Here is a 23,935-nt window from a genome sequence, read left to right as displayed (position 1 = left end):
TTTAAATCAAAAACAAAAATAAAATAAACAGCACACCGTAATAATATATGCACAATAACGTTTTGTTAAATTTATTTTTGCTTTTGTCTTTACAGACATATATACATGTATGTATGTATGGTTAAATATTCAGTAAATATGTCTATGATTAGCATAGATAAATATTTTGGGTATGAACATTTTGAATACATATAGACATTATGTATAAATCGTCCACTTATAAAATTTGTTTGTTTGTAAACCTAAAATGTAAAATTTTAAAACTTTTATTAAAAGGAAGAAATTCCAATCACCTTCCAAAAAAAAAAAAAAAAATTATTTTTTTTATATGTCTACATTATTTGTTTTTTTTTTTTTTTTTAATATCCATAATTTAGAGTTTTAAATGCCTTTATTTACTATTGATTTTTTTGCTTTATGATATAGCAACACACATATAATATAATTTTCGCCTTAGTCGTCTCCGACTTTATCTTTTTTTATGTATGTTTTAGACGAAATAATTCATTGAGATCTTTTGAAAAACAAAAAAAAAATAATAAATTATTTTTGTTTAGTCGTTTTGACATTTAGAAATCTTAATGAACCGGTTAATTCCGCCAATATTTTTTTTGTATGCATTTTAAATGCTAAATAATAATTTCCTTAATAACCACATGAGGTGAAAAGATTGAACAAACAAGTTAATAAATCATGGTCTTGAAGTATTTTTTTTTTATTTAGGTTTGTTTGTCAACAGAAAATATTTAGAATGTAGGAGGAGGCTTGTATCTATTATAGACAACGAAGAATTAATGTGGGAAAATATATTATGAGGTTTTGATAAGTAAATATTTTAATTACTCAAGTTTTTATGTTTCATTAATAAAATGTTGATTTTTTTATTTTTATTTTTTTTTTTTCACATTTTGTATCAATTTTAGTATACTCATTTGGTATAATATATATAATTTTATGCCACAATGATTTACACTCAAAGGAAGTATTTACTTTCCATATTCACAAAAAAAACTTAAAAAAGCCTTTTCATATTTATTTGTTCGTACATTTTCGTTTTTTTTTCCCAAAATATCAATAAATTTATTAATTTGTAATATTTCACGATATGTCATATTTCGATTGATGTAATCCATGCCACAAAGAAAAAACAACAAAATTTAACCTTGAAGTCTGGAAAGTGTAATGTCCTGAATTCTTCGATACTTGGGGAAACACGGGTAATTGTTATTTGGTCATATAGGTTCTTGACCGCAATATATCGTCACAAAGAGCCTGCCAAGTGCATAACATGTTTGCTCAGAATCCCGTGGCAATAACAATAAATAAATGCATTAAAATTCAATATGCTTTATTTTCCTCTATATAGAGTAAATAATTGCTTAATTATTAATCGTTATACATTAAGCGTTTAAAAACAAAATATATAAAGAAAATTTTGCAAATATTTTAATAGAAAAATATTTTCGTGATTTTTTTTTTAATTTCTTAATTAAATTTTTTAAAATTAACGTTGCTGATTTTTTTATTTTTTTATTATATTTTTGAATTTTATTTTAAAATTTATTTTAATTACTTTGAAGATTTTTTTGGAAAAATATTTTCATGATTTTTTTAAATTAAAATTAAAGAAAAATCAGCTACGTTAAAAAAATTAACGTTTCTGAATTTTTTATTTTTTTTTTTGTAATTATATTTTTGAATTTTATTTTAAAATTTATTTTAAATATTTTAAAGATATTTTTTTGGAAAAATATTTTCGTGATTTTTTTAATAAAATTTTTAAAAATAAAATTCAGCTACGTTACAAAAATTCACGTACTTCAATTTTTTGTTAATTTTGTTTGTAAGTATATTTTTGAATTTTAATTTTAAAATTTATTAACTTTAAAATTTATTTTAATTATTTTGAAGATTTTGATTTTTGGAATGTATTTTTGTTATTATTTTTTTTTTTTGAATTTATGAATTTTTTTATGTTTTATTCTTTGATGATTTTTTTAATTAAAATTTTTAAAAATAAAATTCAGCTTCGTTACAGAAATTAACGTACTTGTTTTTTTTTTAATTTAGCTTGTAATTATATTTATGAATTTTAATTTTAAAATTTATTTTAATTATTTTGAAGAATTTTTTTTCGAACAATATTTTCGTGATTTTTTATTTTGTTGATTTATGGATTTTTTATGTTTTATTACAGAGACTTAACGTAATTAATTTTAATTTTTAAAATTTTATTTAGCAGAGTCCGGATCCAAAAGGCTCATTTTCACTACTTTTTTGCGACGCTTTTGTTTTTTTTGCTGGGTAATAGTATAAATTAATTTGCAAAATTGGCGCAGAAGCGATGAATTTAACATGGGCTTGTCATAGGACGGATGTCCACCATTTTCACAGCCGTTGCACTGATCTTATTCGGATCTAAAGGTGTGATCCGAATTCAGTGTTTTGGATGTAAATTAAAAAAAAATGTGTTATTTTGCCAAATAAATAATTTTTAATGCATTCTAACCTTTGTTCGAAACTTTTGACCCCAAATATTACCAAAAATTCGCAATTTTTCTAAAATGGATTTAGCATTTTTTTTTTTACAAAATTTAAATAATTTGTAACATCTTATTAATCCTTACTCTGTTTTTAACCTATTTGAAACAAAAAAGTTAAAGTTACCCTTTGAAAGTATGAAAAACGCGAGTTAAAAAAAATTGAATTATTCCTGAGTAGTTAAAATAATGAACATCTTCCGAGGACAATTTTTGGATGTGCTTTTAAAGTACTTCCAATATTTTTTGCTGGGTAATCTTTCTGATTAAATTTCGTTTCAATTAAAAACTTTGTTGGATCAATTCCATTTTTAATTGAATATTTTTTAAAACTCAATTAAGACTTCAATTGGAAAATTGTTCTTGATTTTTATACCCTCCATCATAGGATGGGGGTATATTAACTTTGTCATTCCGTTTGTAACACATCGAAATATTGCTCTAAGACCCCATAAAGTATATATATTCTGGGTCGTGGTGAAATTCTGAGTCGATCTAAGCATGTCCGTCCGTCCGTCCGTCCGTCCGTCCGTCTGTTGAAATCACGCTAACTTCCGAACGAAACAAGCTATCGACTTGAAACTTGGCACAAGTAGTTGTTATCGATGTAGGTCGGATGGTATTGAAAATGGGCCATATCGGTCCACTTTTACGTATAGCCCCCATATAAAGGGACCCTCAGATTTGGCTTGTGGAGCCTCTAACAGAAGCATATTTCATCCGATCCGACTGAAATTTGGTACATGGTGTTGGTATATGGTCTCTAACAACCATGCAAAAATTGGTCCATATCGGTCCTTAATTATATATAGCCCCCATATAAACCGATCCCCAGATTTGGCATGTGGAGCCTCTAAGAGAAGCATATTTCATCCGATCCGGCTGAAATTTGGTACATGGTGTTGGTATATGGTCTCTAACAATCATGCAAAAATTGGTCCACATCGGTCCATAATTATATATAGCCCCCATATAAACCGATCCCCAGATTTGGCTTGCGGAGCCTCTAAGAGAAGCATATTTCATCCGATCCGGCTGAAATTTGGTACATGGTGTTGGTATATGGTCTCTAACAATCAAGCAAAAATTGGTCCACATCGGTCCATAATTATATATAGCCCCCATATAAACCGATCTCCAGATTTGGTTTGCGAAGCCTCAAAGAAAAGCAAATTGCATCCGATCCGGCTGAAATTTGATACATGGTATTGGTATATGGTCTCTAGCAACCGTGCAAAAATTGGTCCACATTGGTCCATAATTATATATAGCGCACATATAAACCGATCCCCAGATTTGGGTTGCGGAGCCTCTAAGAGAAGCAAATTTCATCCGATCCCACTGAAATTTGGTACATGGTATTGGTATATGGTCTCTAGCAACAGTGCAAAAATTGGTCCATATCGGTCCATAATTATATATAGCCCCCATATAAAACGTTCTCCAACGTTGGAGGAGCAAAATTCATCCGATCCGGTTCAAATTAGGAACGTGGTGTTACTATATGGTCGCTAACAACCAAACCAAAATTGGTCCAATCACACAAAAATTGGTCCATATCGGTTCATAATCATGGTTTCCACTAGAGCCAAAAATAATCTACCAAAATTTTATTTCTATAGAAAATTTTGTCAAAATTTTATTTCTATAGAAAATTTTGTTAAAATTTTATTTCTGTAGACATTTTTGTCAAAATTTTCTTTCTATAGAAAATTTTGTGAAAATTTTTATGTCTATAGAAAATTTTGTGAAAATTTGATTTCTATAGAAAATTTTGTTAAAATTTTATTCGGTTCATAATCATGGTTGCACTCGAGCCAAAAATAATCTACCAAGATTTTATTTCTATAGAAAATTTTGTCAAAAGTTTATTTCTATAGAAAATTTTGTTAAAATTTTATTTCTGTAGACATTTTTGTCAAAATTTTCTTTCTATAGAAAATTTTGTGAAAATTTTTATGTCTATAGAAAATTTTGTGAAAATTTTATTTCTATAGAAAATTTTGTTAAAATTTTATTTCTGTAGAAAATTTTGTCAAAATTGTATGTCTACTTTGTCAAACTGAATTATATATGTATTGGATCGATTTTTTTGATTTAATATATACCACGTATGGACTTACATACACTTTAGAAGATGGTGTTAGGAGGTTTTAAGATACCTTGCCCTCGGCAAGCGTTACCGCAACTTAAGTAGTTCGATTGTGGGTGGCAGTGTTTAGAAGAAGTTTCTACGCAATCCATGATGGAGGGTACATAAGCTTCGGCCTGGCCGAACTTACGGCCGTATATACTTGTTTTTTCTGCGTATCTTTGTTGATTGTATGCTTATTTTTGCTTTAATATAATTTATATTAATTTATCAATTTTAACTTACATTGTGACATTTCAAAAAAATTATTAAATTTAATTAAATTAAAATAAAGTGTATACAAGTAGTTATTATAATAAATTAATTTTATTTAGCTTGATATAATATGATTTATTTCAATTAAGTTGTAACATTAATTTTAAATATTTAATTTAATTTTCTCTAATATAATTAATTTTATGTCTTATTACAAATATAATTAAAAAATTACAATTTCTAGTTTTTCAATTTTTATTCAATTGAATTTAATTTAGCTTTGTTGATTGTATGTTCATTTTTTTTCTTTAATATAATTTAATTTATATTCAATATAATTTATCAATTCTATAAGTTCGAAAGCCGTTAATGAAATCGTGGACGAAACCGTGAACATTACATTTTTCGTGACCGTTTCCGTTTCATTTTGTTACCGTACGTTCACGATTTTGGAACGTAGTTTTTCTCTTTTGGTGTAAACCGCTCGCCTGACAGCTGACAGATTTATTCCATTTCATTTTATTATTTAATAGCTTACACTGAAAAAAATAATTACGTGGTATTAAATATTACGCAACCTAAATTTAGTTAGGATTTGAAATTTACAAAATATTAAGAACAAATTTCTTTAAAATAACGTAATTTTAAAAAAAAAGAAAGTTTAAATTCTTTACTTTTTTCATTACATATTTTTTCATTACATTCAGGACACAAATTTTGGAAATTTGCGCCCCTCCCTTAAAATCGTATGTCTATGAATTAAGGCAAATTTTCCATAAAGTAAAAAACTCCATTTTTGATTTAAGGAAATCGTCCTTAAATTAACACAGAAAAATATCCCTAAAATTTTTCCAATTAAACTTTGAATTGAGTTTTAAAAAATATTCAATTAAAATTTTAATTGATTCAACAAATTTGTTAATTGAAACAAACAACAATCACAGAAATTAATAGTATCAATTAATTTTTTAAGTGGATAAATTATTTTTTTAATTGGTTTTCAATTAATTATTTTGTTTGGTACTATCATTTCTGTGATTGAAGACATTTCAATTAAAACATTAATTGGATTGAGCAATTTCGAGATTGAATAAAAAAATTGTGTGTACTTTGATATAACAAAAGTGTATTAAATTAAAATAAAATAAATAAATTAAAATAAAATAAAGTGTATGGTTAGGTTATGGAGGATGACACGAATCTGAACTAGCGGATTTGTGTCCACTTAGACCATAGTTGGTCCATTGCGGTTCCTCAAACTTTTTTCCATCTTCCACTTCATGTCTGTCTCGCTCCGGCCGGAATGAGTCCATTCTTGATGTGTCCTTCGGATGCGCCTGGCACAGGAAGTGAAATGAATCTTCCGTAGCCTCGGGGTCCAGACACCACCTACACATATCATCATTCGCTAGACCGATCCTTACCATGTGTTTTCCCAGAGTGTTGTGTCCTATTATGATGCCTGTTATCGCCCTCACATCCTCTCTTTGCAATAACATCAGGATTTCAGAGTTCCTAACATTATATTCGTTTCGTTTGTTCACAGCTATAGCAGAAGCCCATCGTCTCTTCCATAAATCTTCATATTTGCTATTGATCACGTATATAAACAATGAAAGCGGAGGAAAAACGTCCGAAATGACGTTATCCGTGCCACCTGCGCCTTCCTTAGCAAGTACATCTGTCTCTTCATCCTCAGTTATGTCATAATGTCCAGGTACCCAGCACACAGTTACATTATGATGTTCAGTGAGAACCGTAAGCTCTTTACGACAGCGGCTGACTACCATTGCCCAGGGCCTCTATAGCTGCCTCACTATCGATGAAAATGCTGATATCGCATCTAAATAACGGACTCATCGATAGAAGTTCCGCAGCTTTTGCAATAGCAAATATCTCAGCCTGAAAAATGCTGCATTTATCGTCCAACTTAAAGGACTCCTTAAGTTCCAACTCCTTGCAGTAAATTCCGCTGCCTGTACCCTCGGCCATTTTCGAGCCGTTCGTATAGATGTTGAGATTCCCAAAGTGTATCCTGTTTTTGTCCTAGTCCTCTATGGTCGGGATAATTGAATCCAGGTTATTCTCATACATATGCCGTGTCGCCATATAGTCAGTTTTCATATGTCGTCCGGCATAGACTATCAGTTCAGTGTGTCTGCAGCCCCTGCTCTCCAATGAGTCCAGACCCCTCAGTATGACCTCAGCTGTCCTCCTAATATGCAGGTCCAGGGGACATATTCCCATCAGTACCTCCAGTGCTGCGGTGGCCGTTGTCCTCATCGCCCCGGTCATGTAGATGAGGGCCGTTCTATTTATTCTGCCCAATCTCAGTATATGATTGTGGTGGTTTGTGATGGGCCACCATACATGACATTCATACACATCTACTGGCCTTACACAGCTGTATAAAGCCAGTTGAAAAGGGACGATTTCATTCCCCACCGCTCCCCAACAAACTTCTGACATGCGTATAATGCCAGGACAATCCCCAGGTAACGTGCCGATTTCGAGAGTGTTAATTTCGTCCCCTGAAATAAATAAAGTGTACACAAGTGGTATTATTATTACAAATTAATTTATCTTAATTTAATATAATTTATTTTAATTAAATTTAACATTAATTTAATATAATTTATTTTAATTAAATTTAACATTAATTTTAAATGTTTAATGTAATTTTCTGTCATATAATATATTTTGATTCATTCATTAATGGTGTCCCATAACTTTTTTATAACCTTTTTTTCAGTGTATCAATTGACACACTACTCCCTATATATTAAAATTATTTCTGATTACTTTTACTTTTTACCAAACTGTCATTCATTTGACAGTTTTTAATTTTTTAATGAAACAGTAAAACACACACGCCTTCAAATAAATATCAAAAAAAACTTTTGTGAAAGGTATTTTGTTTGGCCTTTTTGAGTGTCATTAAGCCACTTAAACACAATACGCCTGCGCAAAGTCTAATTGATGCCTTTTTTATTGAATATGGTACAAAAAAATGTTAGAAGTGCGAAAAAAAATTTTAGCATTAAATTGCATTATCATGTCAATATGTACATGTTGTGTTTTTTTTGGACAACGTCAAAGCTGAATGAACTTTTTCAAGGTTTTTATGGAGATTTAATACATTTGATGCCAAAATATCCAAAATCAGAAAAAAAAATCATATATTCTGGTTTTGTTGTTTATTTAGATCGTTTTGAAAGTTTCGTCACTATAACAATACAAAAAGATTAATGATGATGTTGACTTATATTAATTACCCATTGAACCATAGTACAGAAAATTAACAAATATCCAACGAGAGAAGGAAGTTATTTGCAGTTTTAATTTTTTTTTGAATTTTTCAAATTTCTGTTGATGCCTCCTTCAATGATATATTCAACCAACTGTAGCGATGAGAGCTATTTATTATCATTTTTTTTTTGCAAATATCAAATGACCTTGTCAGTTCCTAATTTTTATTTTGCAATTTTCTAAAAGGTTAATGATTTCCAAAATTATAATAAAATAAAACACACCAACATGAAAGTTCATTTTATCTTCAAGGCTATATTCGATAAAAACAAAAACTAAAACTCAACTCATTTTAATTCTCCACCGAAAAAAAGAACTCCCTATATCATAGATATCTATCATTAAAATTAATTTCATTTTTTTTTTTTTGGTTTTGCAAATTACACTTGGGTTATTTGATAATTATATGTTTGAAGTGGTTGATGTTTCCACTTTTTCCTCCACCCCATTTAATAGGATTTTTTTTTTCAAATTGTTCCATAAAAAAAGTGAAACCACATAGAGAAGCAAACATTTCATTGAAACCAGAAATGTCAATCACTTGTCACTTTACTCAATTACAAATAACTACTAAAATATTTGAATTACTTGTTTGAATGCGTTTAGTGGGAGACCAAACAAAAAACGGTATTTTCAATCAGATATATAAAATTAAACAACTTTCGAGTATGAATAGAAAAATGGTTTTTGTGGTTAGATATTGAAAAACGGTAAAGTGTAGTAAACTCGAGAAAAAAAATTAGACTAATGTGGCAATAAACCAAAAATTGGTATCTTCATTCTTTGGAGCCCAAGATTTGCAGTGACACATTTTTAACGATGGACATAAGACCATATGAACTGCATTAAAAAATCGCTAGAAACCTCTGGTTACAAAGACTTTTGCGTCGACGTTGCCCTCAATGACAAATTTGCTATTTTTTAAAGTGGCTATTTATGCCACTTTAATGACAAATTTGCTAATTTTTTTCATGTTCCACTAAATGCCATACATTTTACATTTATGTGCCACCTTTTTTCCAATATTGTGCCATTTTCAATTAATTTATTTTTTGTGCCAATTTTTTGTTGTTCCAACAAAATGTCATTTTATATTTTTATTTATTTATTTATTTATTTCATAAAAGTCTAACACCATCAGAATTCTTATTTAATTTAAAAGTTAATTTAGTTAAAGTCTTGCCACTGTTTTGCCATGTTATGTAACTTACAAATTAATTCATTGTTAGTGCAATAGTTGGGAGCCACCGTGGTGCAGTGGTTAGCATGCCCGCCATGCATACACAAGGTCGTGGGTTCGATTCCTGCTTCGACCGAACACCAAAAAGTTTTTCAGCGGTGGATTATCCCACCTCAGTAATACTGGTGACATTTCTGAGGGTTTCAAAGCTTCTCTAAGTGGTTTCACTGCAATGTGGAACGCCGTTCGGACTCGGCTATAAAAAGGAGGTCCCTTGTCATTGAGCTTAACATCGAATGGGGCACCACTCAGTGATAAGAGAGAAGTTCACCAATGTGGTATCACAATGGACTGAATAGTCTAAGTGAGCCTGATACATCGGGCTGCCACCTAACCTGACCTAGTGCAATAGTTTCCTTAAACTTTTGACAATGGAAGCCCTTAAAATTACGCACAAAAACATTTTCTGATTCAATCATGAAATTAATTGAACCAATTAATTTTTGAATTGAAAAAGTCTTCAATCACAGAAGTGATAGTATCAATTATAAAATTAATTGAAAGTCAATTAAAAAATTAATTTATAAATTAAAAAATTAATTGATACTATTAATTTTTGTGATTTATTTGGGTTCCAATTAAAAAATTTGTTGAATCAATAAAATTTTTAATTGAATATTTTCTAAAACTCAATTAAGACTTTAATTGGAAAAAATGTTCATGAGTTTTTCTTTCTGTGCAGGAATGTAATCGGTGGCTTAACACAAACCTTAACTAATGGGCCTCAGAATTATATTTTTGAGTACGATTTCCTTCTCAAAACTTAGTGTTGTGAAGCGGAAAATTTTGACGACTGAAAACTTGTAAAGAAAATTTTTTGTAGTATGTAAAAATTTTTCTCCCATTGAATTTTTACTTTCAAGGAGAGATTTTCGATGAAATGTTGGTAAAATGATTGTTGGCTTTGTTTAGATATAATTTGAAAAAAAAAGAGACATAGTTTCATAGAAAAACGCAACTTCAGTTAGTTTTTCTTAATAAAAAAGTGTGCCACCTTTTATTATAACACCTTTATTGTATCACCTTTTATTGTCAGTAACACTTTTTATGCCCCTTTATGCAGCCTCTTAACGTTTCTCTAAACTGCCTTAACATTTTCGTCGAAATAACAATTGCGCCAATAACATTTGCTTGTTTAGGAAATTTCGAAATTTAAAACCAATAAATATCATGCCTTTTACATTTTTGTGCCACCTTTTTCTCATGGTTTGCCAATTTTCAATATAATTCCATTTTTTAATGCAATAGTTTTCTTAAACATAAAATCGAACTAATGCATCCCAAAATTAGAATTTGCAACAGCATTTCTTTCTCAAAACATAGTGTTATTGAGCGGCCAATTATGACGCCTAAAACTAGGCAAAGAAAAATATTCCCCTATTAAATGTTTGTTTAAAACATTGATTTTCTATAAATTGGATATAATTTGAAAAGAAACCCCGACACCATAATTTTATAGAAATAAAAATCTTATAAAATTCAGTTAATTCGTTTTTTTGCTTTCTAAATAAAAAATATGCCACGATTTGTGCTAATTTTAAAATTAGCGTGCCACGTTTTATAGTAAGTGACACTGTGCCACGTTTTAAAAATATGTAACGGTTACGTTGCTCTTAAATGTCTTACCGTTTGCATCGAAAAATATCAATAAAATTTGTTTGCTAAGTTTCAGAACTTAAAACCAGAAAATCATAGTTGTAGGAGTTATGTAAATCTAATTTGAAAAATATTTCAAAATTTCATTAGTGTGAAAACCTTTTATTGTGACACTTTTTGTGCCACTTTTTTTAAATTTTGAAACGGCCGCGTTGCTCTCAAATATCAATAACATTTGTGGGTTCTTGGTAAATTTGTGACCACAAAAAAAAAATTCTGATTCAATCACGAAAAAAAATTCCTGAAAAAATTTTCTGTGAATTTAAAAACAAATTATTACGGAAATTTTAAATGGAAAATATAAATATTTATTCTGACTTTTTGGTTAGAAAAAATTAACATAAAAGCCATTTATACTCATATCCCTCTACACATTGACATTTTCTCTCTCGTCATAAGAGACAGAAGGGTCTTACATACATACTTCACCAATGTGGTATCACAACCCTACGGGAAATGGATCATCCACAGGACCGGTATAGAACTAGTCCCTGGTGTGTATGGACCAGTCCCAGTTCTGGTCAAAACGTATGGATGGGACCGGTCACTTTAACATTGGTTTGTCATTGACGAAGTAAAGTTACACTTTAGGACACGTCTTGGAATCATTCCAAAGGACACGTCCTGGGACAATTTAGAATTTGCGACAAACTGGAGCCACGGTACCAGTCCTGTAATATGTCCGTCAGTAGTAATTATGTATCAATTTCCCTTAGGGAATGGACTGAATAGTCTAAGTGAGCCTAATACATCGGGCTGCCACCTAACCTAACCTACATACATACTAAATTATATTTTATCACTCCCAAAACCAGTAGTGATGTTAAACTATTTCAGTAACATATTTACTTGCGTGACATTTTTTTCTCGCTGTAATATATTTGTGCCACTTTTTTACGATTTTGTGCCACGTTTATAGCCATTTGTGCCGTTTTCCAAATAATCATTCGTAGCGAAAGTTTTTTTTTTTCAACATTCAATAGGATTAGATTCGATAGTCTGTGACATATTTAAATTTTAAATATTGCTTCCCATCACCATATTGTGGATTACGCCTGAAAGTATGCTAAATAATAGTTTTTGGAAGTAAGTAATCCGTTTTGATATGTGAAAATGTGTCACATTTTATGGCACCTTTTTATTACTGAAAGTATAAAAATATTTTATAATAATATTTGAAGTAAGTAATCCGATTTGTCCTCGATCAGGTAGCTAGTTTTTGTAAATGGAGAAAATATTTTTTTGTTATGTGCAAGTGTGCCACCTTTTATGGCACCGTTTTACGCCTGAAAGTATGCAAAATAATAGTTTTTGGAAGTAAGTAATCCGTTTTGTTATATGAAAATGTGCCACATTTTATTACACCTTTTTATTACTGATAGTATAAAAATATTTTATAATAATATTTGAAGTAAGTAATCCGATTTGTCCTCGATCAGGTAGCTAGTTTTTGTAAATGGAGAAAATCATTTTTTTTGTTATGTGAAAGTGTGCCACCTTTTATGGCACCATTTTACGCCTGAAAGTATGCTAAATAATAGTTTTTGGAAGTAAGTAATCCGTTTTGTTATGTGAAAATGTGCCACACTTTATGACACCTTTTTATTACTGAAAGTATAAAAATATTTTATAATAATATTTGAAGTAAGTAATCCGATTTGTCCACGATCGGGTAGCTAGTTTTTGTAAATGAAGAAACTCATTTTTTTTGTTATGTGAAAGTGTGCCACCTTTTATGGCACCGTTTTACGCCTGAAAGTATGCAAAATAATGGTTTTTGGAAGTAAGTAATCCGTTTTGTTATGTGAAAATGTGCCACATTTTATGACACCTTTTTATTACTGAAAGTATAAAAATATTTTATAATAATATTTGAAGTAAGTAATCCGATTTGTCCTCGATCAGGTAACTAGTTTTTGTAAATTGAGAAAATAATTTTTTTGTTATGTGAAAGTGTGCCACCTTTTATGGCAGCGTTTTATTTCTTTAAAGAAATAAAACCAAATAAAATTCTCTTTAGTACACAATCCATCATTTTTATTTTTTTTCTGGTTCGATATGTGAAAGTGTGCCACTTTTTATGCAACTTTTTTAGTAAACACTCCAAAATGTAAAAAAAAAATATTTCCTTCTTTTAAATTAATGGAATTTATTTTTGAGTGTAACCACATAATCTAGTGTCATATTTAAGTCAGATATAATTCAGTCATATTTGTCAATTGGACATTTCATGTCAAATGCAAATACTACACTTATATCTCTAAATTTTTTTTTTTCTTTTTTTTGTTGGTTTAATCATTTTTATATACCTTAATATTGTATCTATCTTCACACAACAGAAAAACAGTTTCATGGCAAAACTAGTAAAATATATATGTAAACTTTGAAAAAAAAAATACTCTATATGATAAATAAAATACGATATAAACAAATACAAAAAAAAATTGTGACCCAATTATCAGAAATGGCTAATGCAAATAACAAATAATGAATATGATAAATAAACTAAACTAATAGGCAAAATTTCAAATAAAATAAAACCATATGTATGTCTGCAATAAAAAATGAAAACAAATCCGCAAAATTATAAACAAATGGAAAGAAGAAAAAAATTTTCTATAGTAAAACAAAAAAATAAATAAATCGTTTAATAGTGTGGTTGTCGCGGTGTTTGTGGTAATGATGGCCCAATTTCAATGCATGAGGCCTTATTCCGCTGATGGCAATCATGATCAAAACGACGACGATGACAATATGAAACATATTATCTTTTCGTAAACAAGAAACGGAAGAAAATATTTTTATTAATTTGTAAAGAAAAACAAAAACTCACAAAAGAAGCCATATTGACGTCAATGCAAATTTTTGGGAAATTAACATTTTTTCTTCTCAGGTCATTGACTTTTAAAATTGTTTTTAAACAAATGTTTACTTTGTGTGATAGTAATTCGTTTTTTTTATTCGAATTTAAATCAATATACCATTATTTATTTCCGAAGGCCGATTTCTGCTATAAATTGAAATTTTGTGTTTAAACAAATGATATAACTAAGTGGATTAAATAATAAAATGCTAAATAATAAAATTTTCAGTTTATTAAAAACCATGAAATTACATTATTATTTTTTTTTTAGAAATACATATTTTTATATTTTTTAAAGATTTTTTTTTGGTTTGGTTATGTTTAATTAAATTTAAATTGAAATACTTTAAATTTATCTAACCTATTATTATTGAATTTCCAATTTGTAGTTTTTTTGAATTTTCGATCAAAATTTGATTTTCAAGTTTGACTGGAGATTACTCCGAGATACTATAAATTTTTCGAAAAAACCTGATTTTTAAAAATAAAGTTATGATGTTTTAAATGCAAAAAACTTGATTTCATAGAATTCATTCAAAATTTTAAGATGTAAGAATTTTTTTCTGGTTGTATCTTAAAAGATACGGTGCGCATTTAAGGGTTAATAAAGCCATTCACCTACAAATAATTGGCAGTTTAAAAATCAAAATTATGCTTCAACTTCTAAAAAAAAATATTTTCTTAATTAAAAATAAATAAACCAAAGAATCAAAATTCTCTAATTAAAGGAAGACTGGTAGAATTTATAATATTAATAAAAAATATATTTAGATAACTAGGTTATATTTGATCTATTTCTATTAAATAGAGAAGAATTAAAAAAAATTATATTTTTCTCTAGAAATTTTTTGCAAGATTTTGTTTCTAAAAAATTTTTAAAAATACCACAGTAAATGTGTTCATTTTTTTATTTCTAAACTAAAATGTGAATTTTTTTAGAAAAAAATATTTTTGAATTTTCAGATTTGTGTTGTTGTGGTTTTATCATTATTATTTTACACAAAATTTTTTATTAGTCCATGACAAAAAAAATCCCAAAATTGTTAAACTCGAAAGGTAAACTAAGAAACTTAACCAATTTTTTGGGAAAATATGTTTATACCCTGCGCCACACTGTGGAACAGGATATTATAAGTTAGTGCATAAGTTTGCAACATCCAGAAGGAGACGAGATAGACATATGGTGTCTTTGGCAATATGGTTCAGGGTCGGCCCCTGAGTCGATCAAGCCATGCCAGTCTGTCTGTGAACACATTTTTGTAATCAAAGTCAAGGGGGCAATTTAAGTCTAATCGACTTCAAATTTGGCACAAGTATGTATTTTGGGTCACAAGTATTGGTTTTTGGAAGAAAGCGGTAAAGTTTTAGATATAGCTCCCATAAATATCTTTCCCCCTATTTTCACTCATATGACAACAGTGGCCAAAGTTGTCCGATTTAGATGAAATTTTGAACAGGGAGTAGAAATAACATTGTAACTATGCATACCAAATTTGCGTCCATCCAACCATCTTGCAGTCTATAGGGCTTTGCCCAAATAAATTTGACAAACATTCTTTTCCTCTGTTGGATACACTTGTAGTTTAGTCAATGCATGGTTTTAAGCTGAAATAAAAAAAAACAACAAAAATTTTATTTCTGTAGAAATTTTGCAATTTAAAATTTGTAGTCGATGAGTTCTAGCCAAAAATCTCCAAAATTTTAAGATTCCAATAGTCAACTAGGAAAATTACACAAAAATAATTTTCCATTAAAAAATTGTAAAATTACAAAGGTAAATTAAGAAACTTAACCATTTTTTTGTAGAATATGTTTTAATTTCCATAAAAAATATGCAAAAATGTCGCCTATTTATTAGAAAAACTCATTTTTCTATACAAAATATTTGAAAAATTTTATTTCTATAGAAATTTTGCAATTTGAAATTTGTAGTCGATGAATTCAAGTCAAAAACTCAAACATTTTAACATTCCAAAGGTCAACTAGGACAATTACACAAAAATAATTTTCTATTAAAAATGTTTTTATTTCTAAAAAATATAATTTTTTTCCTTTTTAGGAAATCTAACATTTCTACAGAATATGTTTAAATAATTTTATTTGTATAGAAATTTTATAGAAAATTTTTGCAAAATTCTATAAAAAAGTTTAAGAAAACTTTATTTCTTTATTTTATTGATTCCGAGCAAAAAGTTCGGCTATCTAGCTTTTTAAATCTTTGTACAAATAAATTACATTTTAATTTGCTTTTTGGATTTTGGTATTGATTCTGTGCTAAAAATGTGGCTTCTTTAAAATAAATACATTTTTGGGGATCTCGCTCTCTAAAAAACTAAAATTAGGATTCAGATCTAATTATCGAATTTTTGTTCTCTTTTTGGGATATATTAGCAAAGCCATTCACCTGCACAAAAGAATTCCACTTCGAAAATCAAAAGACACACTATTGATTCATATATAGGCAAAGCAAATCTTCAATTATTCACAGAAAAAATTTCACGAAAATGTTTCCAATTAAAGTCTTAATTGAGTTTTAAAAAATATTCAATTAAACAATTTAATTGATTGAACAAATTTTGTAATTGAAACAAAAATCAATCACAAAAAGTTCCAATTAATTTTTAATTTTTTATTTATTGATACTATCATTTGTTTGATTGAAGACATTTCATTTAAAAATTTAGTGGATCAATTAATTTCGTGATCGAAGACAAATTTTTTTTTTGTGTTTTGAGATCAAGCTTCAAAACTCCAACATGCCCAAATACGGGAAAATTGAAACAATAATGAGACCCATAGTGAATTAATTTATGTTTCTTTGTTATTTATAAATCAGAATTATACTTCACTGAGTATACAAATATAAAATAAATTTTTAAAATTTATTATTATTATTTTCTTCAGAACAAAATTTCCGTAACTTTTTAATCCCATCAATAATAAATTTAATTACATATTCATAAATAACAAATAGCATTGCCTTTTTTTCTGACCTTCCATATGTTTTCCTTAATCTCGAAACATTTACCTCTTGCCCTTCGATTAATCTGTCTGTGGACACAAATCATTATATATATCATTTCGCTGACAAAGAAATCATGTAAAATATCATTTCGCTGACAAAGAAATCATGTAAAATGAAAATACTTTTTGTTTTTATATTTCACACTTTTTTTATTTTCTGATTTACAAAATACGTTTGACTAATCATTGCTGATGGATTTCATGCTGATTGTAGAGTCTGAAAATGTTTAGGATTGTCAACAAAACAACCCAGTATCATAGTCATCATCATCAATCACTGCCATGTGGTAGTTTGCGATTACTGCTTAATGGTGCAAAATATTTAAAATATTTTCCGAATTATCTCTTGGGCTTACTCATTGTCCTGGGGCTGAGGAATGAAAATAAATATCTAAAGTTGTTTTTTGCTTAAAATATTTAAATATATTGCTTTTGATTTCGTTTGTATTATAAACAAAAAAAAATATTTTTAACATCATGCAGAGTGAATCAAAAAATATTCAAATATTACACGTGGTTTTTGTAAAAGTATTTTTTTGTTTCTTTCAAATTCCCACAATTTCAAACACCCACGTCTCTAAACATACGTTTTACTACAGCTACCCCCAATTCGAAAGACCAAAACAAACCAAAAATATTCAACCAATCAAATGAATCTTTCAACATTTGACATTAACTAAAAATATATTTTTTAAGTAAATCAACTTGGGGTATCTGGCCATAATTTTAAAATAGAAGGAATTTAGATATGAAAATATTAGTTTTTGTTTTTCTTCCGCATTTGAATTTTTCTTTTGGAATGAATGACATTTGTGGCGAAAGAAATTTTTGGGATAAATTATATTAGTTTGTTATTTTTTTTTTGTTGTTGTTTTTAATAAAAACTTTTTCATCAATATTAATTATATTTTTTCTTCTCTTTTTAGGTAAGCATATGAATTTCTTTAACATGGTTTGAGTAAGTTAAAAAATATAAAAAATTCCAGGCCAACAATATTTTGAAAAAACATTTTTTTATAAAAATTTCCACCAAAAAATCCATGCCAACATATAGAAAAAAAATTTCTATAGAAATAAAATTTTGTCCAAATTTTCTATAGAAATAAAATTTTGTCCAAATCTTCTATAGAAATAAAATTTTGACAAAATGTTCTATAGAAATAAAATTTTGACAAAATTTTCTATAGAAATAAAATTTTGATAAAATGTTCTATAGAAAAAACATATTAACATAATTTTCTATAGAAGAAAATTTTGACAAAATTTTCTGTAGAAATAAAATTTTTATAAAAGAGAAATAAAATTTTGAAAAAAAAATTCTATAGAAATAACATTTTGAAAAAACAAATATATAAATATCTATAGAAATAAAATTTTGACAAAAATTTTCTACAAAATTTTCTCTAAAAATAAAATTTGGAAAAAAAATTTATTTCTGAAGAAATAAAATTTTGACAAAACTTTCTATAGAAATAAAATTTTGACAAAATTTTTTATATAAATAAAATTTTAACAAAATTTTCTATATAAATAAAATGTTAACAAAATTTTCTACAGAAATAAAATTTTGACAAAATTTTCTATTGAAATAAAATTTTTATAAAAGAGAAATAAATTTTTTTAAAATATATATATATATATATAAATATCTATAGAAATAAAATTTTGACAAAAATTTTCTATAGAAATAAATTCTTGACAAAATGTTCTCTAAAAATAAAATTTTGGAAAAAAAAAATATTATTTCTGAAGAAATAAAATTTTGACAAAACTTTCTATAGAAATAAAATTTTGACAAAACTTTCTATGGAAATACAATTTTGACAAAATTTTCTATAGAAATAAAATTTTAACAAAATTTTCTATAGAAATAAAATTTTGACAAAATTTTCTATAGAAATAAAATTTTAACAAAATTTTCTATAGAAATAAAATTTTGACAAAATTTTCTATAGAAATAAAATTTTGACAAAAAAATTTCTATAGAACTAAAATTTTGACAAAATTTTCTATAGAAATAAAATTTTGAGAAAATTTTCTATAGATATATAATTTTGACAAGATACAAGATAGATATAGAAATAAAATTTTGACAAAATTTTCTATAGAAATAAAATTTTGAGAAAATTTTCTATAGATATATAATTTTGACAAGATACAAGATAGATATAGAAATAAAATTTTGACAAAACTTCCTATAGAAATAAATTTTTGACAAAATTTTTCTATAGAAATAAAATTTTGACAACATTTTCTATAGAAAAATAGAAATAATATAAAAAAAATAGAAATAATATTTTGACAAAATTTTCTATAGAAATAAAATGTTGATAAAATTTTCTATAGAAATAATGTTGAGAAAATTTTCTATAGAAATAAAATTTTGTCCAAATCTTCTATAGAAACAAAATTATGTCAAAATTTTCTATAGAAATAAAATTTTGTCCAAATTTTCTATAGAAATAAAATTTTGACAAAATGTTCTATAGAAATAAAATTTTGACAAAATTTTCTATAGAAATAAAATTTTGATAAAATTTTCTATAGAAAAAACATATTAACATAATTTTCTATAGAAGAAAATTTTGACAAAATTTTCTGTAGAAATAAAATTTTTATAAAAGAGAAATAAAATTTTGAAAAAAAAATTTCTATAGAAATAACATTTTGAAAAAACAAATATTAAATATCTATAGAAATACAATTTTGACAAAAATTTTCTACAAAATTTTCTCTAAAAATAAAATTTGGAAAAAAATTTATTTCTGAAGAAATAAAATTTTGACAAAACTTTCAATAGAAATAAAATTTTGACAAAATTTTTTATATAAATAAAATTTTAACAAAATTTTCTATATAAATAAAATTTTAACAAAATTTTCTATAGAAATAAAATTTTGACAAAATTTTCTATTGAAATAAAATTTTATAAAAGAGAAATAAAATTTTTTAAAATATATATATATATATATATATATATATATATATATATATATATATATATATATATATATATATATATATATATATATATATATATATATATATATATATATATATATATATATATATATATATATATATATATATATATATATATATATATATATATATATATATATATATATATATATATATATATAAATATCTATAGAAATAAATTTTTACAAAAATTTTCTATAGAAATAAATTCTTGACAAAATGTTCTCTAAAAATAAAATTTTGGAAAAAAAAATATTATTTCTGAAGAAATAAAATTTTGACAAAACTTTCTATAGAAATAAAATTTTGACAAAACTTTCTATGGAAATACAATTTTGACAAAATTTTCTATAGAAACAAAATTTTAACAAAATTTTCTATAGAAATAAAATTTTGACAAAATTTTCTATAGAAATAAAATTTTAACAAAATTTTCTATAGAAATAAAATTTTGACAAAAAAATTTCTATAGAACTAAAATTTTGACAAAATTTTCTATAGAAATAAAATTTTGACAAAACTTCTTATAGAAATAAAATTTTAACAAAATTTTATATGAAATAAAATTTTGAAAAAATTTTCTATAGATTATAATTTTGACAAGATTTTCTATAGAAATAAAATTTTGACAAAATTTTCTATAGAAATAAAATTTTGACAAAATTTCCGATAGAAATAAAATTTTGACAAAATTTTCTATAGAAAAAAAATTTGCCAAATTTTCTATAGAAATAAAATGTTGACAATATTTTCTATAGAAATAAAATTTTGACTAAATTTTCTATAGAAATAAAATTTTGACAAAATTTTCTATAGAAATAAAATTTTGACAAAATTTTCTATAGAAATAAAATTTTAACAAAATTTTCTATAGAAATAAAATTTGGACAAAATTTTCTATAGAAACAAAATTTTGACAAACAAATTTCTATAGAACTAAAATTTTGACAAAATTTTCTATAGAAATAAAATTTTGACAAAACTTCCTATAGAAATAAAATTTTGACAAAATTTTCTATAGAAATAAAATTTTGAGAAAATTTTCTATAGATATATAATTTTGACAAGATACAAGATAGATATAGAAAAAAAATTTTGACAAAACTTCCTATAGAAATAAATTTTTGACAAAATTTTGCTATAGAAATAAAATTTTGACAACATTTTCTATAGAAAAATAGAAATAATATAAAAAAATAGAAATAATACTTTGACAAAATTTTCTATAGAAATAAAATGGTGATAAAATTTTCTATAGAAATTATGTTGAGAACATTTTCTATAGCAATAAAATTTTGAGAAAAAAATCTATATAAATATCTATAAAAAAAATTCTGTAGAACTAAAATTTTGACAAAATTTTCGATAGAAATAAAATTTTGACAAAAATTTTCTATAGAAATAAAATTTTGACAAAATTTTCTCTAAAAATAAAATTTTGAAAAAAATTATATTTTTCAAGAACTAAAAGTTTGACAAAATTTTGTATAGAAAAAAATATTGACAACATTTTCTATAGATATATAATTTTGATAAAATTTTCTATAGAAAAAAAAATATTGACAATATTTTCTATAAATATATACTTTTGACAACATTTACTATAGAAAGAAAATTTTGACAAAATTTTCGATAGAAATAAAATTTTGACAAAATTTTTATAGAACTAAACTTATTATAAGATTTTCTATAGAAATAGAATGTTGACAATATTTGCTATAGAAATAAAATTTTGACAAAATTTTCTATAGAAATAAAATTTTGACAAAATTTTCTATAGAAATAAAATTTTAACAAAATTTTCGATAGAAATAAAATTTTGACAAAATTTCCTGTAGAAATAAAATTTTGACAAAATTTTCTATAGAAATAAAATTTTTACAAAATTTTTTATAGAACTAAAATTTTTATAAAATTTTCTATAGAAATAAAATGTTGACAATATTTTCTATAGAAATAAAATGTTGACAATATTTTCTATAGAAATAAAATTTTGACTAAATTTTCTATAGAAAAAAATTTTGCCAAATTTTCTATAGAAATAAAATGTTGACAATATTTTCTATAGAAATAAAATTTTGACAAAATTTTCCATAGAAATAAAGTTTTGACAAATTGGATAAAATCTTCATTTTTTAAATTTGCTTAAATTTCAAAAGTACTTTAAATAAAGGACATTTTCATTGATTGTTTTCGCTACAATCAAAAGTTTAAATAATTTACATCAGATTATTGTTTGTGATTCGATTTGATATCATTCCAAAGCAATGAAAATTTACTTCTACAGGTCTCTCTCCTACTGGAGTAATTAAATATTTTAGAATTTTATTTCCTCAAAGATCCTTCGGCATATTTATCCTTCATATTATTATTAGGTCTAATGATTGTTTAATTATATGTTAATCTTAATTTGATGGTTTTTGAAGAACGCCCTTCGCCCTCCCTTCGAGAACTTTGCCGCATTGGCCCACTCTTTATCTACACAGCACAGTAGCAATTTTACTACATCTAATTAAAGTTAAATACGTTTTTAGTGAACGGCAATTATCTTCAAAAGGTGTCATAAAATTCTCTTTAAAAAATTGCACTTAAATTGTCGACAGACTAGAAATGAGTTGCCAAGATGATCCCCTGGTAAAAGACTTTCCAAGAGTTTATGGTACCAACAAATGTCTTATTTTTACAATGTCTATGCCGACCGGCCGGCCGGCAGGCTGACAGGCTAAAAATTGCCTTCATGGTAGCTCTTGCCTTTTGTTAATGATGAGGATTATAATGATCATGACTACAGTGTGTTATTATTAAAGCCATTCGTGGTTGTCTATCTCTGGATGGCATGACCATTAACTAACACTTTAGAATAAATTAGTTTCGACTTCAGTTTCTCTAAGAAATTTCCATGTGTTTCCTTAGACATTTGCATGCATTTTCATAATAACAATTTTGTTGTTTTGCCTCTTTTTTTTTTTGTTTTGTTTTGTTTTGACCATTAACTCTTTGAATTTATATTTGACATAAAGAGATTTTATAGGCATTTGTAATAGTGTGACCGATCCCATGTCGTATATCTTTATTCTATGGCCATTGCAACATTGTAGATTTAATAGTGAGAATTTTAATCTTCGATAAAGTCATTCGAGATGGTATCGTATGGGAATTTCAAAGGAGTGTAGAGAATCGACTATAAAGAATATAAAGGTAGTATTCTAATGATATAAATATTTTGTTTTTATAATATTACAAAAAGAGAAATCACACATATGACCTTTAGATAAATTGTATTTTGGTTGTACTTCTATCTCAGAACAAAAATGTTATGAATTAAAAAAATTAATTTATGAGCTTTTTTTTTTTGAGGCGTTTTTAATTAGAATATTAATACATTTTAAAGAAATAAAATAATATTTTAAATTAAATATACAATTAAAAAATATATATCTCCAAAATATTTCCAATCAGAAATTTGATTGAATTTAAAAACGTAATCAATTAAAAAATTAATTGTCCCAATAAATATATTAAATAAAATAATATTTCCAACTTAATATATAATTGAAAAAAAAAATATCGCTAAAATATTTCCATCTAAACATTTGATAGAATTTGAAAACGCAATAAATTAAACAATTAACTGATACAATTTAATTTCGAATCAAATTTAAAAATTAATGCTGTTAAGAAAGGTTGTTTGTAATTAAAATATTTTAATTAAATAAAATAAATTCCCAAATAAATGTATAATTGAAAAAAAAATATCCCCAAACTACAAACAAATCCAAAAAAAATCTAACTATTATTATAATTGAAAATTGTATAAATGGTAAATAACTAAAAAGTTATTACATATATTTATAGCGACACCTTAAACAAGGGTCAGGAAGCTGAACTTTAAGCTTAATATTGAAGAAAGGGCGAGGAAAGCAACGGTAGCTTTATACTCGTGCAAAAAGGCAATAGGGGAAAAGTGGGGACTA

General features: G+C 26.0%; 1 protein-coding gene across 2 annotated transcripts in view; it reads left to right on the top strand.

Moving 5' to 3' along the window:
* The window catches only part of bun (TSC22 domain family member bunched), a 612,850-nt gene that overhangs the window by 517,586 nt on the left and 71,329 nt on the right, over positions 1 to 23,935 (top strand). The gene's annotated exons all lie outside the window — the stretch shown is intronic.

The sequence above is a fragment of the Haematobia irritans genome, chromosome 2 (assembly GCF_050003625.1).
Source record: "Haematobia irritans isolate KBUSLIRL chromosome 2, ASM5000362v1, whole genome shotgun sequence".
In the NCBI taxonomy this organism is placed as follows: domain Eukaryota; kingdom Metazoa; phylum Arthropoda; class Insecta; order Diptera; family Muscidae; genus Haematobia; species Haematobia irritans.
Note: the sequence above shows the minus strand (reverse complement) of the source record. Positions and strands in the feature narration are given on the sequence as shown.